Source organism: Heliconius melpomene, chromosome 18 (assembly GCF_056956725.1).
Source record: "Heliconius melpomene rosina isolate 202511_hmr_F chromosome 18, ASM5695672v1, whole genome shotgun sequence".
Taxonomy (NCBI): domain Eukaryota; kingdom Metazoa; phylum Arthropoda; class Insecta; order Lepidoptera; family Nymphalidae; genus Heliconius; species Heliconius melpomene.
Window position 1 is genome coordinate 6,275,207 of NC_140406.1, and position 19,832 is coordinate 6,295,038.

The window sequence follows — 19,832 nt, forward strand, 5'->3', positions numbered from 1 at the left end:
ATGAGTTTTTTTTAATTAAAGCGTGAAGCTTCACGCTGTATCCCGCACACGGTAGAGAGCGTAGTATTAAGACACTCCGTTCCTCACTTTCCGTAGAATTCTGGAGGCATGTGCTGAGTGACAAAACTCAACGCCACGCTTTGCCTTGTCACCAGAGCGAAGATAGAAGATAGATAGAACCCACAGCCAGTCGCGTTTACAGACGCACTTTGGACCCCTGCGCCACGATTGGTGCTTTTTAATTTAGGGGATTTTTCTAATTAAAAAATAAAATAAAACATACTATGAGTAGCATATATTATTTAACATTAAATATACTAAACATGTTGACACGACTCTCGACAAGCAGAATGATTAAATATTTCATGCTACGTATTAAGTGGTGGGACCTAACGTTGTTCCTTTGTCTTAGCCATCTCAACCGTGATATTATCCTGCACCCTTCGCTAACGTTGTTTACGCAAAGTTAGTAAAACTAAATATGATAAATATGCGTACAGTAAACAAAATATACCAGGGGAGATACACTATGCATTTAATATTTTTAATTTTGTTATAAAATACAACTGGTGGCGAGAGGCGAGATTATCCCAGCTACACCGTCATTGGTAATTACGCCACTTAATTTAGCTAAGCACGCGGTTAGTTCTAACGTAATCTAGAACGTAACTCAGCTTGTTAACCAGTTGTACGTTTCACCTCTTTCATCTTGATTAACGGGAGTGTCATCTATACAGTGTCCCCCTTTTTCTTTGACATCTTGGGTTTTTGATTTCGAAACACGATAGGCCACTTAGCGGCCATGTCTCTCTCAACTTAAGTCCTTTCGGTACGTGCAGTATCTGCAGGTTCACTCTTTTACGGTTTAATTTACGGTGCGTCGCCGTCGGGGTCTACCGCTATCGTCCGCCTGAAAAGATACTCGACGATTTATACACTGTCGATTTCATTCTGGATCGTGCCCACTGCGCTCGGAATTTATGTTACGTGCTGCTCCTTCCAACGGAAAGCTAACAATGCGCAAATACATTTTAAGTAACGCCTCTGAAGCTGTGGATGTCTCGTGTTTTTCTCAAAATTCTATTTTAATCTGGCTGATATATAGTGTGTTGGAGATTTATAGACGCATTTCGCTGCAAATGTAAACGTTTTAACATTTTTTTTATCGAATTTGTTCAATATTATTCACATTATTTATTGCTAATATGTATAGCTATCACTTTTTAATTATCTACTAGGAAATACTAAGTCGTTATACTATATCGGTATCAAAAGATTGTTTTTATTTATCTACAGCTATAAAATTGTAAACGCTAATCGTTTAACGACATAAACTAGTTTAATACGTTTATTAACGTCAGTAGCAACTCCGGCTATCTGATGCATTGTCAAGCACATTAACAGTCTATCAGAGCTTGGCACCTTCTTGCCAGCTATAAAACTGATAAGATACGTCCAAATAAATAAAGGCCAAACGATTTTCCTATTTGAATATCTCGAAAGAAATAACGTTATCCCGATAGCGCCTACATTAATCGGCCATAATATGTTGCGTAGCCAGTAATCCTCGAGCATAGATATAATAATATATCAACATAAAGGTTTTGGAGTTAATTGTGGTGATAAGTTTATATAAGATAGTCGTTACCTACAAGAAAGGACATACGATCACGCTAAAGTCAATTGTGACACGGAATGCTATTACATTTAGCGTTTGACATTTAATGAGCGCAGCTTTTGTAATACAATAACATTTTGTTTGTAATGTTTCGTAAATATTTCAAAGGTAGTTATAACCTTATCCTTTAAGTGTAAAGATTCCTGTGTATATAAAAATATGGTATGTTGGGTAGTACGTTAGCTTAGGAGTCGCGTAGCGTCTTAAAATAATTTTGTAGGAATATTTTTTTTTATGGCTATTTTTTTTTGTTATTAAATTTATAATAAACTAGCGGACGCGCGCAGCTTCGCTAGCTTATTTAGGGGTGAATTCTAATAAACCATGAAACATGTGTTCAATGAAATATTTTTAAGAGTCTAAATTTCAATTTTCATAAAATACGGTGGCGATTTAAGGATTTTTCCATACAAACTTTCAACCCCTTATTAGCACCCTTAGGGGGTGAATTCTAGAAAACCATGAAACACATGTTTAATTAAATATTTTAAGGAGTCTGAATTTCAAATGTTATAAAAATTGGTGCCGGTTTAAAAAAAAATCTATACAAACTTTCAACCCCTTATTTGCACCCTTAGGGGAAGAATTCTGGAAAACCATGAAACATGTGTTCAATTAAATACTTTTAAGAGTCTGAATTTTAAGTTTTATAAGAATCGGTGCCGATTTAATTTTTTTTCCATACAAACTTTTAACCCCTATTTCACCCCTTTAGGATTAAATTTTTTTAAAATCCCTTCTTAGTGGATGTCCAGATTACAAAAGTAAACATCTGTCCAAATTTCACGTTTCTACCACCAGCGGTTACGGCTGTGCGTGCGTCTTACCTCAGTCAGTGAGGACAAGTCCTTTTATATATATAGACTAGTGGACGCGCGCAGCTTCGCTTGTGTATTTAAGGGTGAATTCTAATAACCCATGAAACATCTGTACAATGAAATATTTTTAAGAGTCTAAATTTCAAATTTTATAAAAATCGATGGCGATTTAAAGATTTTTCCATACAAACTTTCAACCCCTTATTTGCACCCTTAGGGGGTGAATTCTAGAAAACCATGAAACATGTGTTTAATTATATACGTTTAAGAGTCTGAATTTCAAATTTTATAAAAATTGGTGACGATTTAAAAAAAACCTATACAAACTTTCAACCCCTTATTTGCACCCTTAGGGGGAGAATTCTAGAAAACGATGAAACACGTGTTCAATTAAATACTTTTAAAAATCTAAATTTCAAATTTTATAAAAATCGGTGCCGATTTAAATTTTGTTCCACACAGACTTTGAACCCCTATTTCACCCCTTTAGGGTTAAAATTTTTCAAAATCCCTTCTTAGTGGATGTCCAGATTACGAAAGTAAACTTTTGTCCAAATTTAACGTTTCTACGCACAGCGGTTACGGATGTGCGTGCGTCTTACCTCAGTCAGTGAGGACAAGTCCTTTTATACGATTCCTCGTATATATAGATTATCGTATTGTATTTTTGTTAAATGACTTCTAGATGCTGCATATTACTTTAAAGCAGTTTCTGATCATATCAGCTGTGGCTGTGGGTTCGATCCCCACTCAGAAGAATGGATTACTATAATTTCTCCGCTCTGGTAAAACAAAGCGTAGTATTGAGTTCCGCCACTGAAAACAAAATGCCTTCAAATCAGGCAAAAAGTAGAGAACAGAGTGTTTTGAATTCAGGCTCTCTCTGCTCTGCTATGTGGGACAAACAAGCATGAAGCTGTAACATAAATATTTGTTAATATAATATTACATGTTACTTTATACCATTAGACAATAGTAAAACATATGTATGTTTTACTTAAAATCGATAACCGGAGTGGAAACACGTAAATCGGATATAAAAGTTTTTCAATGAGAAAATGCACTCTTTATTTTCCCAAAGCAAAGTTTGGACCTTTAGGAGTGTTCAGATTCCGAGATTAGTTCAGCTTGTAGTCCGCTTGTTGAACGAAAAGTTTTTTGTTAGACTTGCCTTGCTTCGTCTCGTCTGCAAATTTTATGTCAGCGAAAACACATGTCATAGTTTTATTTGCATACACGTTTGAAAATGTTTCATTTCGAAATACTAATGTATACGAAATTTGAATATCTTGTTTTAAAAGGTATTTATTTATACTTTAAAGACACAATTGCATTCAAATTATATCAAAACGAATATAAAGGCTCCATTTATTCGTATGTATGTTTACATAGAAAATATAATTCCATTTATATTTCATTTTAAACGGAATAGAAGACTTAACTGAAAGTCCTATACAATGATATTGGTTGTTTTACTGCGAAAGCGCTTCGGGTAGTTTGTTTTAAAATTTCGCATTGTTTCTTTTCGATCAAGTCCAAGTATTGTCTACTTTAGGCTGTCTCACATCTTAAAAACTTACTTGTTTTCTTTGTTATAACGCTTTTGTCTCTGAATTGTTAGGCTAATTTTGAATAAATTTAGTCCTTACATTTATTTATTGCAAAATATAAACGGATTTTTTAATATTATTAATTACAAAAATATTTATTTAAGATATTAGATTGTTTTATATATTAAAATATACGGTTAACTATATATAATTTTATGTTTCAAAAGTCAATACGTAAAAAATCAATAGCAATCTTTTAAATGTATCTGATAGTAAATCTGAGTACATCTAATCGTGTAGACGCGTCTACGTATTTCACCAGCGCTACTGTGCAACCCCGCTCCCAATTACTCGTTGGAATCCTTGTCCACTGTAATTGGATTGGGCTGGCAGCAGACTTGTTGGCATTTTAATTGTGCTATTGTGACGGCGGACACCGGCCGCCGCTCGCAACGACACCGCTTAGATAGACGCTTTTTATTTTCTATCACAAAAGTCTAATGGATTAGTGTGCTATTAACTAATCGCTGTCTGAATCTCGCATTTGTGAGATTTAAAGCAGATTTAAAGGAAAGCCATTGCCGATAGCTTTGTTGGTGTGTTTCTTTTATGTATTGAAATATATTGTATTTGTTAGGTAAGTGTATATGTAATGTGTACGTAGCAAGAGTTTAATAGAGTTCTGTCGAAACTGTGAACATGGAGTTTACTTTCTTTTCAACATAGACGACTTTTGATATAATATATCTATTGATTAATTTAGTAGTAACTAGTTTAAATTCGATCAATATATTTTATTAACATATCTTAATACTAACAAAAACACGTGAGAACATATCTCTAGCACCGTGTCGTCAAATATTTCTACAAAAGTCACGGCGTTTCAAGAAATCGTAACATACATGGAATGACTGACACGTATCGCCGATCCACATTCGGGGAATCGCAGCGTGTCTTCAAAATTTAGAATATTTCGGAAACCAAGTCTCTGAGAAAAATAGTTTAATTACATCGATAGCAGCGGATCAAATGATTATAATCCAAATTCCAGGGTGTGTAAGAGTAGCTTCATACTAGAACTATCAATTTTGATCGTTTCTATTGTTTTCAATCGTTTCACTTTTTGTGCAACAAAATCTGCTGTTGGCGCGACACTGGTCAGAATATATTATACAAATTTTGGAAATAAAAACAAGACAGGAGTGACAGGTACACTTATTCGTTCTGCTTATTTTTGTTTAGTGCGGCTTTATCGAACGACCATCGAGGCTCGGCATGTAAAAGGGATGAATAAAATATATGCCTCTGCTTTCAACATTTTCGCGCGTTCGCCACCGAAGGGGGAATTGGGAAACGACTTTAATACAGTTCTATATAGTTTAACGTTAATTTCACTTACGTGCAACGGATTTGCTCATGTTTAGCTTCTAACATACTGACTCTTATTAGTTTATACCAGCAGACAATCTAGATAGCATTATATATTTTTTAAAATTAATCTAATTTATAGTCATTATTATGATTTACAAGTCTATAAGAACCTAGATTACCCACAGATTTCATCATTAATCTTAATATGAAGAAGTTAAAATTATTCCAATTTTTTGCATAGGGCAAAGTAGTATAACGTAATGTGGTTTATTTTATTGTGCAAAATTTTACTAATTGAGAAATATCATAATGATATATGTAGACTTGGTTTTACAAGGGCTCATCTACGGACCGGTAGAATCGCATACATAAAATATTAGAATCAAACTGCAAAGTAACACGTCGCAAAAGAAGATATAAAGGTTTTCCTTGCTAAACTGTAAGCTATTCTCAATTTCGTTGTTAACATGTTCGGATCGTCCGCTATGTCTCTTGTCCTTTTTTTGATTTTAGAATTTTTCGCGGCCTTTTAAATTTGAATTCTTTTCTCCTCTTCTACGAAAAGGTATCGAATGCTTCGCCTTTGTATCACTTTTTGCGTCAACTTATATTTTGTTGCGAATGTGACATTATTTATGAACGCTGTCTTACGTTTTACAAGAATCCTTAGATCATTACAACTGAATTAAATAAATCTGTATCTTAATAAAAATGTCTCGTTTCCATTTTTTATTAATACTTCGATATCAATGATAAAATATTTAAATGTCAATATTCCGTTCTAAAACAATTGCAAAAATAAACATTTGTAAACCACACCACAGGGAAATTTGGAACGGCGATTTTATGGTCCGACGAAAACTCTAATACAATAACAAATAACGACTTTTGAATAGTAATAACAAAGTACTATAACACTAATGGGTTTAGAAAGTGAATTCAATATCGATATCTTGTGCAACTCTCACGGGTGTTTTTTGTGACTGGCCAATTTAAACTGACAGAGAGATCATTACACATAGATGGTGGTCAAATTACATGTACCTCTCTGTATAAATAACATTACGCGTAATCACAGTGACACTAATCGTTACCCCGGCCCGTGTCCGTATATTGATTTTTTTATTTATACGACAGAAGCGTACCGCTAAGTATAATTTGGTTGATATTTTTTGTCGTTATCTCCCGTATTGAATCAAGAAGGCCGTGTATATGAGTTCGGACAGCTCTTATTACTTGAAATTCTTTTAAGTCGTCATATTTTTGTGATTATTATAGTTATGTTTAGATGAGCTCGTTTGGTCTGTTGGATAAATACACGTGGAGAACGTTAATTGGTTGTCATTTAAAGTTATTACTTATATTAATTTAATTCTATTTCAAATGAGTAAAACTTTTTTTTTCGTTAAAGCCGCAATAATATATTAGACACCTACTCCACAAAGATAAAGTAATTTTATTTTTCTAGATTACATATATACCGTTCTTTGTCTTTGTATTTATTTTGTATCTAGATTACGTAGGTTAGTGTATATATACAGCAGCTGTATTTAATGTAACATTTTAGGGTAATCATTTGTCAACCTACATAGTAAATTCAACAAGAATTCATTTACTTTGACGTGTACATTATCTTCGCTTTGTCTTTGTCCTGAGGGCGTTATATTATTGTTAATTCACGCGTGCTACGTGGTATCATATTAAAATGATATCACAAGAGAAAATGTACTTACATTGCCGAAATTATTTTTTTCATAACCTCAATATTCGTTTTTTATTAAATGTTATATTACGGCATCGTGATTCAGTTAGCAAGTAACAAATACAGGATGATTGTAGGCTCCATTTAAAGGAATTAAAATATGTTCATCATCCTAGTCTGGTTAGACAAAGTCCGACATTTGGTCTTACAAGTGCAAGATGCATGACGGTACAAAAATAATGATAATTATAAAACTATTTTAATAAGAAAAATAATCGCTATCCATAAAGTCAATTAAGAAAATCCATAAAATCGAACATTAAAAATAATTGTAAAAACTGTAGGCACTCACTTCGTCTTCTTGTAAGTACAATAAGAACAAAACTTAAATAAAATATAGCATTGGAAACAATTATACAACACACCAGATAAAATATCTTGCAAGGATAACTTAATGACAAATTTATATCTAAGCGCCCCGGCGCAAGCAAAGAAATGACGGTCCACCGATCCTTATCACGTCTCAAAATGGAAGTCCTCGCCGCCAAAGCACGTAATGCTGTACCATAAAAGCGCATCTCGAATGTTTAATTAATTTAATCAAATGTATTGATTAAACGTCAGGTACGTACCCAATTAAATTATCGGTTGGCACCACGTTAGCAAGATTGTAAGTCGCAGAGTGCCGCCGGCGATACTGGTTACTTCGCACTTTGCTTGCACGTCTCGTTTCATTGCAAATAATATTCCTTTAGATTATACTTGAGTATTATCTGTTAATAGTAATGGTATTACGGCCTAAATGTCCACTGTAGTTACAAAGACGGTAGCTTGGTAATTTTTTTTTGTATTCGCGTCTCGTTGAATGTCGTATCTAGATAGGTTTGAGATGTTTTTAATTGGGATCATCAATATGACGATGGATAAAGATAGTGTTAATAACTTTGTCAACTTATAATGTAAATTGAAAAAGTTCTTGGTACACATATAGTGAGCTTAATATATTATTTAATTCTGTCTCAACATAGGTGGAACTGGTCTGGAAGCGTCCGATTATCGTTGGTTAGAATCTATATAATGTTTATGTCTAAATTGTACTTTTATTTAACTAATTCATAAAGAAGGAATTTAAGTTATAAGAAAGCTACGATAATAAAAAAACGTATCAATAAAAAATATTCAAAGGTTGAATAAATTATATTGTAATAATTTTAAATCTATTTGAATTTACGTACGTAATTTGTTATTGTACTAAAGTTTATTAATTAATGAAACCTTTGTCTAAAACTACTCGAGATAGACAGAACATGTTTGAAATAGCTGTAGCCTAATAAGTTATATTAATATTTACAGTCAAGTAATTCGAAAATGGTATCAGAATTTCAAACATTAAATAATCATCATAATGACGTATAAGTCATTCACAAAGCAGGTAATTTCATTATTACGTGATGTCTTTAAATAATGTTTCCATTATAAAAGTTCACGCTACATTTAACATCATTAACTCTACCATTATATGCCATTTTTATTATGGAACGCGTATGTCGTTTCAATCACAATGAAACGTGTATGCCATAGTTTTCGTTTTTACTCGTTTCACACGACAATAACGTTGTGTGGCTTTAATTTGCGTCTTTATTACTGTGGTGGCCGCAGTTTTACTTGTATTTTATCAAAGTGATATAGTTCAACGAGAGCGTTAATAGATGATGAACAAACAAATCTAAATGGATACATGACTTAGAGGTACATTATTCTTTTTAATGTTTATTACTTGATTTAAAATATTTTCTAATATTTTTAAAATAAATATTACAATTACTCCCTTATGTATATAATCTAGAGGAAATATTTACATTCATTCATTCATTCAGTTCTCTTATTTAACTAAACCGAATATGACATTTTATTTAACGTTAATTATAACTTGTCAACACTCAAATGTCAGTGATAGTGTTGTTATCAGAAATAAAAAATAATGAATCTAAAATGTAATCCATTGTTAATTGTTCTGTATCGCATGAACGCTCTAGGAGTTAAAACGTTTCACATTTATAGCGTTCCCTGTTCAGGCAAATTGCATTTGAACGAACAGGCAATCCAAGTGCTTTCTCAAGAAACCTTGTTACGACCCCGAGATTTAACTGTCATGACATTTACGTTTTTATTTTTTGTCTCTGCCTTGCACCTTATGTATGTGAATTTTGTTTAATTTACTTAATAATCAATAATGGAATTTAAGTTGATTTTCAAATGGAAATTAATTCAGAAATTCACGTTAAAATTAAAGCAAGGCTAATCTTTGTTTTCTAATCTATACCATTTTTAATATACGTTTATTAAATATTGTTGTTATAATATACTTGTATCTCTAAGTAAACATAATTTTGTAACATACCAACATTGTGAGTTTATTCGGATAATACACTAAAGAGACACCCACGCGAAGGAAGTTATTATAATTGAGTATGTGAGACTTATAACATTCAGGTTTAATGTAGAAGAAGTGCAGAGCAATTTTCACGTCAGTATGTACTTTGTCATTATGCATCAGGATCGTGACGCCTCGAGACAACTCGCAATTATTATGTATGTAAAAGAAATTCTTTCTGATGCTGCAAGCAACATCGACAGTCGTGCAGTAGATTGATAAATAAAATATTTTGATTGTTAATTAATGTTAAATTTATAATTTAATTTTAATTAAGTTATAAATTAAGTAAATATTAACTTAATATTTTTAGTAATTTTAGAGCAGATTTTACTTTATTATATAACTGAAAAATATTTACAATAAGTATTTGTATATAGTGTATTTACACATCAATTACGAAGCCTAAGATCGGACGTTATTTCAAGTCACTTAATAATAACACTAAATATGCCAAGACTATATTCTTCTCCACGATCGCCACAATTCCCGAAGTTCACATTATTATAACGACCCAGAGGCGCGTCGTCGCTGTGCAAAGGAAACTGTGCTCACCGCTCTATAAAATAACTGCCAATTTAATTTAATAGCCACGATCGAGGCATGCGATAACAAGCCGCCTATAGCTGAACCCGTATTTTATTTATATATCAGCTCGATTCTTTTTCAATAACGTTTTTCTCCCTTACTGCAGAAATTTTGCTCTTTTACGGCATTACAACTATGCTGGTTGCTATTTACTAGGTTAATTATACGATTATATTACTTTACAATTTAACGCACAGTTGTTCAACATTTATACACATAGAACATACCATATACACATCATATGTTTTTATAAGGTGATAATTTTTTTATTAAATTCCAAAAATATAAGTACATTTAAGTTGAGAATAATTTTTAAATGTGAATTTAACCAAAAATGTAAATTTTTAAGCTCGAAGCTCAATAAAGATTAGATTGAACGTTTCTAAATAATTTAACGCGCGCAAGGTTTTCCAACGGAACATTGCCGGAGGTGCCTGAGGCGGCGTTCATTAAGGAGCCCGTCGAGATGGCATTGTTAACGTTTTTAATTCATGTGTCCGGTGCACGCGTCCCCCCTGCCCGGCGACTGTTGGGAAATCTCGCTGGAAAATTAACGCGACGATTTTTATACGTGTTTTTTTAGCGTTCCTCGCATAATGGATATGATGGAGAATTTCATTAGTAAGTTTGTTGTTATTTGTTTTGTGTTATATTTTTTTTTTTAGTTAAAAGGAAACATGGAAATAAGTTAAACTAAAGCTTATTAACGGAATCAACATTTAGGATTTTCATAAAATAAGTAAAGAATTAAATGTGTGTGCTTTATTCATCAATTTATATAAAATGATTTAAAATTGTTATTTATACTATTAAGGTAACACGGAACACTCAAAACGCGAATAAAGTCGCACTCGACCATTTTTTACTTTTATTTTTACTCATTTGCGCGGCGCTTCTATTTTATTTATTTCACGCTCTGATCGCCACGCAGAGCTTAGAGCGATTTTATTTTATTTGGTTTATGATGATTTCATTCGATATTTTTATACTACCTCAAGTATTTTAAGCATGAGAATGGGTCGATATTTTGTTGCCTTTCATGGGCACATATTTGATATACATTATTTATATAAATACTAAAAAGATATAAAAATATTTTAACATTCTTACAAGATACGTTCAAAATAAATATTCCATTAGAAATCCTGATCTCTTTGTCGTTTAAACCAACATACCTGCCTTATGTATTGGTTTCTTTTAATAAAGGAGAACAGTGTATCCGACAAAAAGTTAATTGTTTTGATTGCCAGCACACAAACAAGACCGCCCATCCAACGTCTGTCTGTGCAAGTTATCGCCATAGAAAAGCATCTGATCTTAATTAGTTTTCAAGTGTTTGAAGGCGCCTAGACCGATATGATCTCCAGTTGCTACAATTTGTTTTACTTTAGCACAAAAAACCTGATATCCCTTTGTTTTTTGGTTTTATTTGAATACTTCCCGGTGATGTATGGTGATTGGCTCCCTTGTCCCCTTCTATCTCATTTGTTATCACAACAATTCTCCTCGAGACTGCATTTTGCTGCAATATGAAAAGTTAGTCTATAAAAGCGATAGTTGTAGGTTCGATTATCACTCAAGCAAACACTCATTATGATAACAAACTAACGTTTGCTTGAAAGTAATATTTAAAGACAGTCAAAGAATATTGACTCAGGAATAAATTAAATTTGACTATTGATTATATAATATACAATCTAAGATATGCTATTGTATGACTCTTTAATTATTATTAAGAGGATCAATATATTCATCAATTTGATTATTTTATAATTCTCTATATAAAAATACTGAAAGATATTCTATTGTAAGAACAGACAGCTAACACGTTAGTTCATAACATTAACAGTGTAACGATGAATCATCATTATTTTGAACACTTCCTTATGAAAGAACATTTTGATGGCTGATCTTATTTTATATTTACGTGTATTCGATTCCATTTACCAAGTTTTAATTTTTTACGACTTCTTCCAAGAGATCGTGGAAGTTATAGGTCCGTATGTCCAAAATATTTAATCTTGTATATAAATTATATTATACAAAAGCATGTTTAAATATTAACTACTTATTTTGAAGCATTAGTTGTTATTTTACAACGAAAGTATTGCTGAGACGAGCTGGGACATAACGATCGTAGATTATAACATACATAATAAATGTAAAGAATGTATCAGTAATTTCTTATACCAAGCAGATTAAATTAGAAAATAAGAAGCAGTAAAGATAGCTAGAAGCTTGACAACTAGGAAACCCTTCACATATAAGAAAAAGGCTGAACAAAGGCGAGGCAGCCATGCTAAAATCTGTTTTCATACATGCGATCATTGAAGATCTCGATAAACAAGCACCGTTCGTGGCAAATTGAAACTCGACCAAGTGTAAAATGATCAGACCGCATTCCTGTCTACAGCAAACGTCTAATACTCCGCCTCCGTGCGTCCAACGGTCACCTAAATATGAACAGATTGAGCTTTTATTCTATACGATCGAATGCACTCTTCTAGCTGAGGCACTTTATATTAGTAACGACTTCCTATTAGGAGATCAGTACGTGATACAAATGTGTAAAAAATACATTTATTTAATTCAATAACTGAACAGAAATTGGGAGGATGGTCTTATGATCAACTATCTAATATCAGGTACCTGCTATTTATTTAAATAATTATTTTTCATTTTTTATAAATATCTTACTTTATGTTAATAAGCTAAGCAATATTTAAATTATTTTAGGTACCAACAATGTGGTTGAAGCACCATATTGAATTAAATTTATTTTTAGTTCTTAGAAGAACAGTTACATTGTTTCAATTTATGGAGCCTCAGGATGGAGTTGGTACATAAAAATAAATTAAGCGTGAAGCCACGAGACGTTTTTTAAAACGTAATGAATGAAATTTGTTTTTCCTACAAGTGGGTGAGGACTTCACCTGAGGGGAGCAACAGTTGGAGCGTAGTCTGTGTGTAAAGAAGTAGAAGGTATATTTTAAAGTATATATCCTATATGGTTAGCTTATATATTCTAGTTAGTGGTTAGTTTAGTAAACCGATTATTTTTATATTTATATTTAAAAGATTTGTTTCATAAGTTTATTTCGGTTCGTTACAATATAGAGATATTAAAGTTTTATAAAAAAATCCTTGGTTCTAAATAGCATGAATTAATAATTTTTTATCACATGTTTAAGGATTATTTATTTTTATGTATAATCTTTATCTGTGTATATACTTTTTTAAATATATAATAAAAGAGTTAAATTTATAATAGAAAAAAAAAACAGTTCACTTATGACATAAACCAAACAATTGTTCTTACGAGCCCGCGCCAGGGCACTTCAACTCAACAACCATTGTAGCCTCGAGGAGCCGCTGATATCGGGGTGCTTAATTATTCTAAGTGACGCTCTCGCACGGAAGCCTTCGTTTCAACGTTCATTTTACATCCAACACTCGTTTCAACCCGCTCGTCGCCGCTGGTCGCACGTAACCTCACTGTAATTGTTTCTATAAAAAATTGTGTCGTAATTTAGATAAAGATACCAGTTAGTGGTTAGTTTAGTTTTACATCTTAATTTTGGGCTGATGGATAACGTTCTCCATTAGTGGCGGGTACTGTTAACGTTTTTCTAGTTGAACTCATAAGTGCTGATGACATCAATCAAAGGCGGGCGCTATCGCGGCAGTGGCGGCGATATATCGTCTCCACTCCGGCACCTTTTATCATAGTAATTACAGCTAGATTGTGTGAATAGCTACACTTTGAGTTATGTCTTTATTGTCAGTAACTTAAATTCTACTATTCCCCTTTTTTATTTCCCCATAACGGTTTAATGGAATGCCTTTTAAATGAGCTTTGGGTTTTTAAAGTCATTATTAATAATTTTACAATTAGAAGCCCTAGTGGTATATTATGATTAAATGTGAATAAAGGATCGTAAAGGAACCCGTATGTCGTTAAAGTTTAATTTAAACAAGTGAACCTTATTACGCGAGCGCATACATATCTTACAATGTTTGCATCAGCTCATAAAAAAGTAATTTCTCTTGACATTGCTCACATTCGCTGCCCCCCGCTACGGTGTCTACCTTAATCACTCATATTTATGTATATTTTATGATATACGTTAATGAAAGTATCCTTTAAAATTTTTCATTCGACAACGGAGAATACATAAAGAATTATATTCGGAATTTTAAAAGTAATAAACATCACTACGGAATCTTTTTTATTATTAAAGCATGTAATAAACTAATATATTTGAACTTTTATTTACTATGTGTACACATACACATGAGTTTAATGAACTGCCATACATTTTGTGTTACTACCGAAATTGTTTATTTAATCTATGGGTTTCATTTGACTCGAATTCATGTAACACTGGAGCGTAAAATTGTAGGATAGATGATGATTTTCGCGTCATCCAAGATATAAAGGCAGTAATTGTTACGCATCGACTGGAACTAATATGGGCGAAATGGAACGGGATCGGAGCTAAGAAAGATCCAAGGAAAATAATTTATACGAGAGTAGAACAAAGAGCGCGCCACAATAGAACAAAAGATTCCTCGAGTCGGACCCAGTTTGTTTTCTAACGGAAGTCTAATATAGGGAATTGATTGGTCGTAACGCCGACGAGGGTACGCCCGTTTCCTTTCGATTATAAAAAATCAATTGGCCTGTTTAGTAAAAGTTTTATGGTCAGATTAAAAACTCGCTTCGTGTTATCCATTTTTTTAGAGTGTTAAACGGTAAAGTTAGATATTGTTATATTTCGTAGTTTATTCGAGTATCGGAATACTTTTATGTGGTTTTTTTTTATATACGCTTATTTGATATTTTATAATATTAGTATAAGAAAAACAAAATATTTAAGTGATTCATACAGCATTAACTAAACTCTTACATTTTGTCATCATAACAAAAATAAATAAAGTGTTCACGATAGAGCCGAGATCTCTGTCGGTGTGAGATGTCAATTTTCAGTAAATCGGTGGGTAGGTGACAGCGAGTGGCGATGCGGTTTGTTAGGGAATGGTTGTAGTGTAAGGGGTTTTATATATTTTTAGCGTGCGTTAATATTTTTGGAAATTTATTTTGTTTGGAAAGAATTTTAGTTTCAGTATAATTCAAGCAATAAAAAACTTAAATTTCTTCTTAATTGCAATTAAAAGCGCTAAAAGATTTTTATAAATTTTTATAAATTATCGCTGATCCCTGAATTGTTTCATTTACTGTATGTAGTATCAAGTAATTTGAAATTCAGAATTATAGAGCTAACTTTGATAACGTAAACGATATAAAATGCCGTTATATTCGTACACGTCGTTAATAGTTTTCGTAAATCGCTCGCCTTCTGACAGAACCACCACATCCGGTGCCCGCAGTCACCCCTTCACTTGCACACGTCGCCCCTTGAATTTTTATATTCAGACGCTGAATTTACGTTTTCGAATTTCAAACTAAAATACGTGATCGGAGTAAAGCTTGTATCCTACGAATACTTTATGTCACATTTAACCACTAAAAGTGTTTTTTCTATATTTCTATATAGTAAATACTTTATATTTCTGCAACGTTGTCACTGACGTAAAGAAAATATGGTGTGGACCATTATATTAGTTTTATGTCCTAAATCCAGCTTTTTAATGTTATAATTTAAAGCATAATATCCATTATTTTTTTATTTATGAAATTTAAGGATATATAGATTATATTATATATAGATTTCTTTTTTACATAGATCGTCCTGGTTTACAAAAAAATATTGATATGTGCGTATTTTATTTAACAGATAAAACTTTTATTGAACGTGAAAACAGCACATATTTTTATCGAAGTACGTTAAAATTGAAATGCGAAATTACATTTTACAATTTTTTAAATGATAATTTGAAATGTAAAGTAACCCTCAAAAATGCAAGTGGTTTGAAAAATGTACGAAAGCAAAACAACGCTAGCGTAAGAGTAATATGTGTTTACACTGCATTCCAGCGTGGCTGCTTAAATTATTCGCTTCTGCAGCATTTTTATGGCACACTCATAGATTAGTGATTACACCTTCGGGTCGGGTTATTGTGTATTTCTTCACAATACCCTCGGGAACTATCGAGTTTTACGATAAATACGAGCGGACAGCGCGTGACGGTGAGGCCAAATTATGCCTCGCGATAAAACCCTCGTGCCTCCTAGTTGTTCGGGAACTTTCAACTGGAGCATGCTCGTACTATTCTCTATTCATTATTATCGGATTACAGGCGAGTCGATACGACCGCCGTCGGTCGGTTCGCACGAACTCGCCGATATGCTGCTATATGGATTTCGTTTCTGAATCTTACGTGCGCGGTTTATACTTTTTCCTCGCTTTTGTTACTTGTAATTGTTATCCGGTACGTATAGCTAAGTTATAATAATAGATTAACAGAACAAGGGAACAGAATTTACTTACAGAGATTACAATATATAAGTTACATGTAATAACATATATGTATTTAGATACAATAGTGTTGTTTATATAACTTACTATAACTCATATAGTAGGTACATATATTTTTTCATTGCTTTTATAGTATGTTTGCAGTGCTATCCTCATAAGGCACCCGGCTGTATCTTGGCAATCTGACCACCGTAAATAAGATGTTGCACGACGTCGTCGCAGAGTCTATGTTTCATCCATAAATCTAGTTAATGAGCGCTTTTGATCGCATCCCGGATTAGATCGTTGACAACAGAGTTGATACTTCCAGTATTTCTCAAGAACAAGTGTACGTAAATTCAGATCGTTGAAGGTTACAAATAGTAAGGTCATTAAGGAACTGTTGGAATATTAATCGCTTTGGTAACGAGGCAAAAATACCTCAAAAATGTGGCGGAAGGTGGAGAACGGAAGTGTTAATTAAGGTTCCCAAGTTCCCTCTACTTACTCTGCTATATGCGCAATATAGCGTAAATAAAAAAAAAATATGATAATCTGTGAAATAGAAATTTTAAACGTAGAAGCTTGTAAATCCGCGCCCGGTTTTACATTGCACGCTATTCAATCGCATTTTTTTTATAAATCGTGCATTTTACAATTTTATTTATATAATAATGTTTGTTACTAATAATAAATAATAATTACTAATTCAATAAGTTATGAAGCTATTTAGACTTTTATTAATAAATAAGTATTGTATGTGTTGCTCGAAAACAGTTATCACGCTATTTGACAACAATGTAAAATATAGACTTCGTATTTTAATAGGCTGTAACTATGATTACCTCCGGCTGATATAAAAGTTATAATAAAATAATTTTACACCATTCGCACCATCGGCGTAGTTCATTAAGAATTTATCGTTCTATAAAATAATGAGCACACAGTGTGGCTCACGTGCCGCATTGAAATAATGCATTTAATATGAAACTGTAGAGCTCTCATTGAATTTCAATATTTAAATTAAAGGCATAAATGCTTTATTTAATTGTAATTCCGTCCTATAATTTTACTTGTCGTCTATTATCTGTGTTGCTGGGACATCCAGTTATTCATTATTCTAATTGCCAGCTCTCAAAATTATGCCGTAAATTTCCTGTAACTCGATGATTTAAAGTTTTTTGTTTATAGAATTATATAGGTAGGTACGTATTTAGATTACCTGTAATAATTTATTCATAGTTTTGTAAATATTTGAAAATTTAGGGGCACAAGCGTGTGACTGTTAGCGCGACAGGTTGTGGGGTCGATGTCCACTCTAGGAAATGAAATATTAAGTATTTCATCATATACCTATGGGATACATCGTGAAGCTTCAATAAAAAAGTTTATTATTCAACAATTTTCGTAATTATTGATTAATAACCTTAATAAGCTTCACATTTGAAATACAATAGAACATAATACGAAGGATTATTGGTGCCATGACAACACAGGCTTTACTCTACTCAACAAATCTAACGAACATGCGGTGTATCAGGCCTACAAACACGATGTCAGACGGTGGAGTTTAAGGTAAGCCACCAATAGCAATCCAACTTAAGGGAAAAGGATTAGACGCGAAAGCCTAATGCATCTAAACCAACGTTATTTGATCCCATCGCGTCTTAGGTGCTTATAAGCTTCGTTTGCAAATTATTGTTCGTGCTACAATGGATAGAAAATGTTAGTTGTACGCTGCTTGAGCTTTGCTTTGAGGTATATTATTTATTATATATGTAGATGTAGATATTAGTATTTATTTTATATTTATAAATATATGGTAGGTACATTGGATACAATATTGACATAATTTTATTTTAATAGGTTTAATATTTAAAAACCAACCCTAATAATTATTATAATATTTTAGGATAATTTTAATTGGCTACGTTTATTTTTTTAAAGTCAATAATCGATAGCTGCAAAATGCCATAGACGTTTAACTCATATCCATGATTATTATGATTTTACTGTAAGTTAATGCAATTCGAAATTTTACTTACGAAATTATTCTTACAGGTAAATAATCACGTGCGTTGTTTTATATATTTCCAATTATTAATTAACAACCATCCTCCTGTGAAACAATGTAAAGCTCTTTCAGTAGGTTTCACTTTTATTAAATTTCGTACACGTAAAATTATTATTAATGAGTGGCATTGTAATTTAAATTACGACGGAATGTTTACACGGTGTCGTTTAATAGTATACGATCATATTAATATGAATAATTCAGATTAATATCAAAAACGAAAAAAATATGTGTTATTCTACAATAATATACAAGATATCTAAAACTACAACATTACACCAAGGACCTCTTCAAACAGGAATTTTGTTTCTGTTGACTTCGAAGCATACAAATAGTATATAAAGGTAGGCAATAAACGTTATATATGTTAAGATATTTTATCTTTCTTTTCTTTTCTTATTTATTTCAACTAATTTCTTAGTTGAGGTCCGTGTTTAAATTGACGCCACATCATTGGCATTTTGGCTATGCGCGGACGACAAGGCGGCAGCCGATGTTCCATTGTTTGTAAATCGTAACATGTTTTATTTATATATACGTCTGTCTGTCCAAAACTATAGTCAATGTTATGATCATTTTTGATGAATAAAACTATTTTATATTGTAGATCGAACTGAGATTTGCTTAAATCTTGTAATATTCAATAGATAGACATGTTTAAAAACATAAGTTACTATTATAATAAAGTTTAATAGTTAACTGTTTAATTATAGAACTTTGGAATTATGTAACCTGAATTAAATAATATTAATTTTAATTTATTTAAAATTGAATCTGGATTATATTTTTCTTAATCTATGTCTATACGAACGAACATTACGAATTTACGAATCATTATTATTAAATAACTGTTGAAATTAATTAAAACTCATAATAAACGTCTAGACGTTGCTAGCTAGAAAATGCTAGCATTTACAGCATACCTACATATATAATATATGGTCTTATGTTTTAACATTTTTAAAGCTGGTTCATGTTTTTCCCGCACACGACATCTCCGCCCGACACTCTTAAAAAGAGACATTTTTTGAATAATGAATAAAACAAATTCGATGCGGACTTTAGATGCGTGAGATGCAGTAGTTTTTACTGTTCACAGATTAAATTGTACAATAAAAGTAGAATGCTATTATTTTATGTGGGTATCTATTGTAACCTTCATTTGAATATAATAATATAAAATTTATATAAATCTTGA

At 32.2% G+C, this 19,832-nt stretch overlaps 1 protein-coding gene across 1 annotated transcript in view; it reads left to right on the forward strand.

The window, feature by feature from the left end:
- Window positions 1–19,832, forward strand: part of Su(var)3-3 (lysine-specific histone demethylase Su(var)3-3) — a 233,709-nt gene that overhangs the window by 174,768 nt on the left and 39,109 nt on the right. The window lies entirely within an intron of this gene.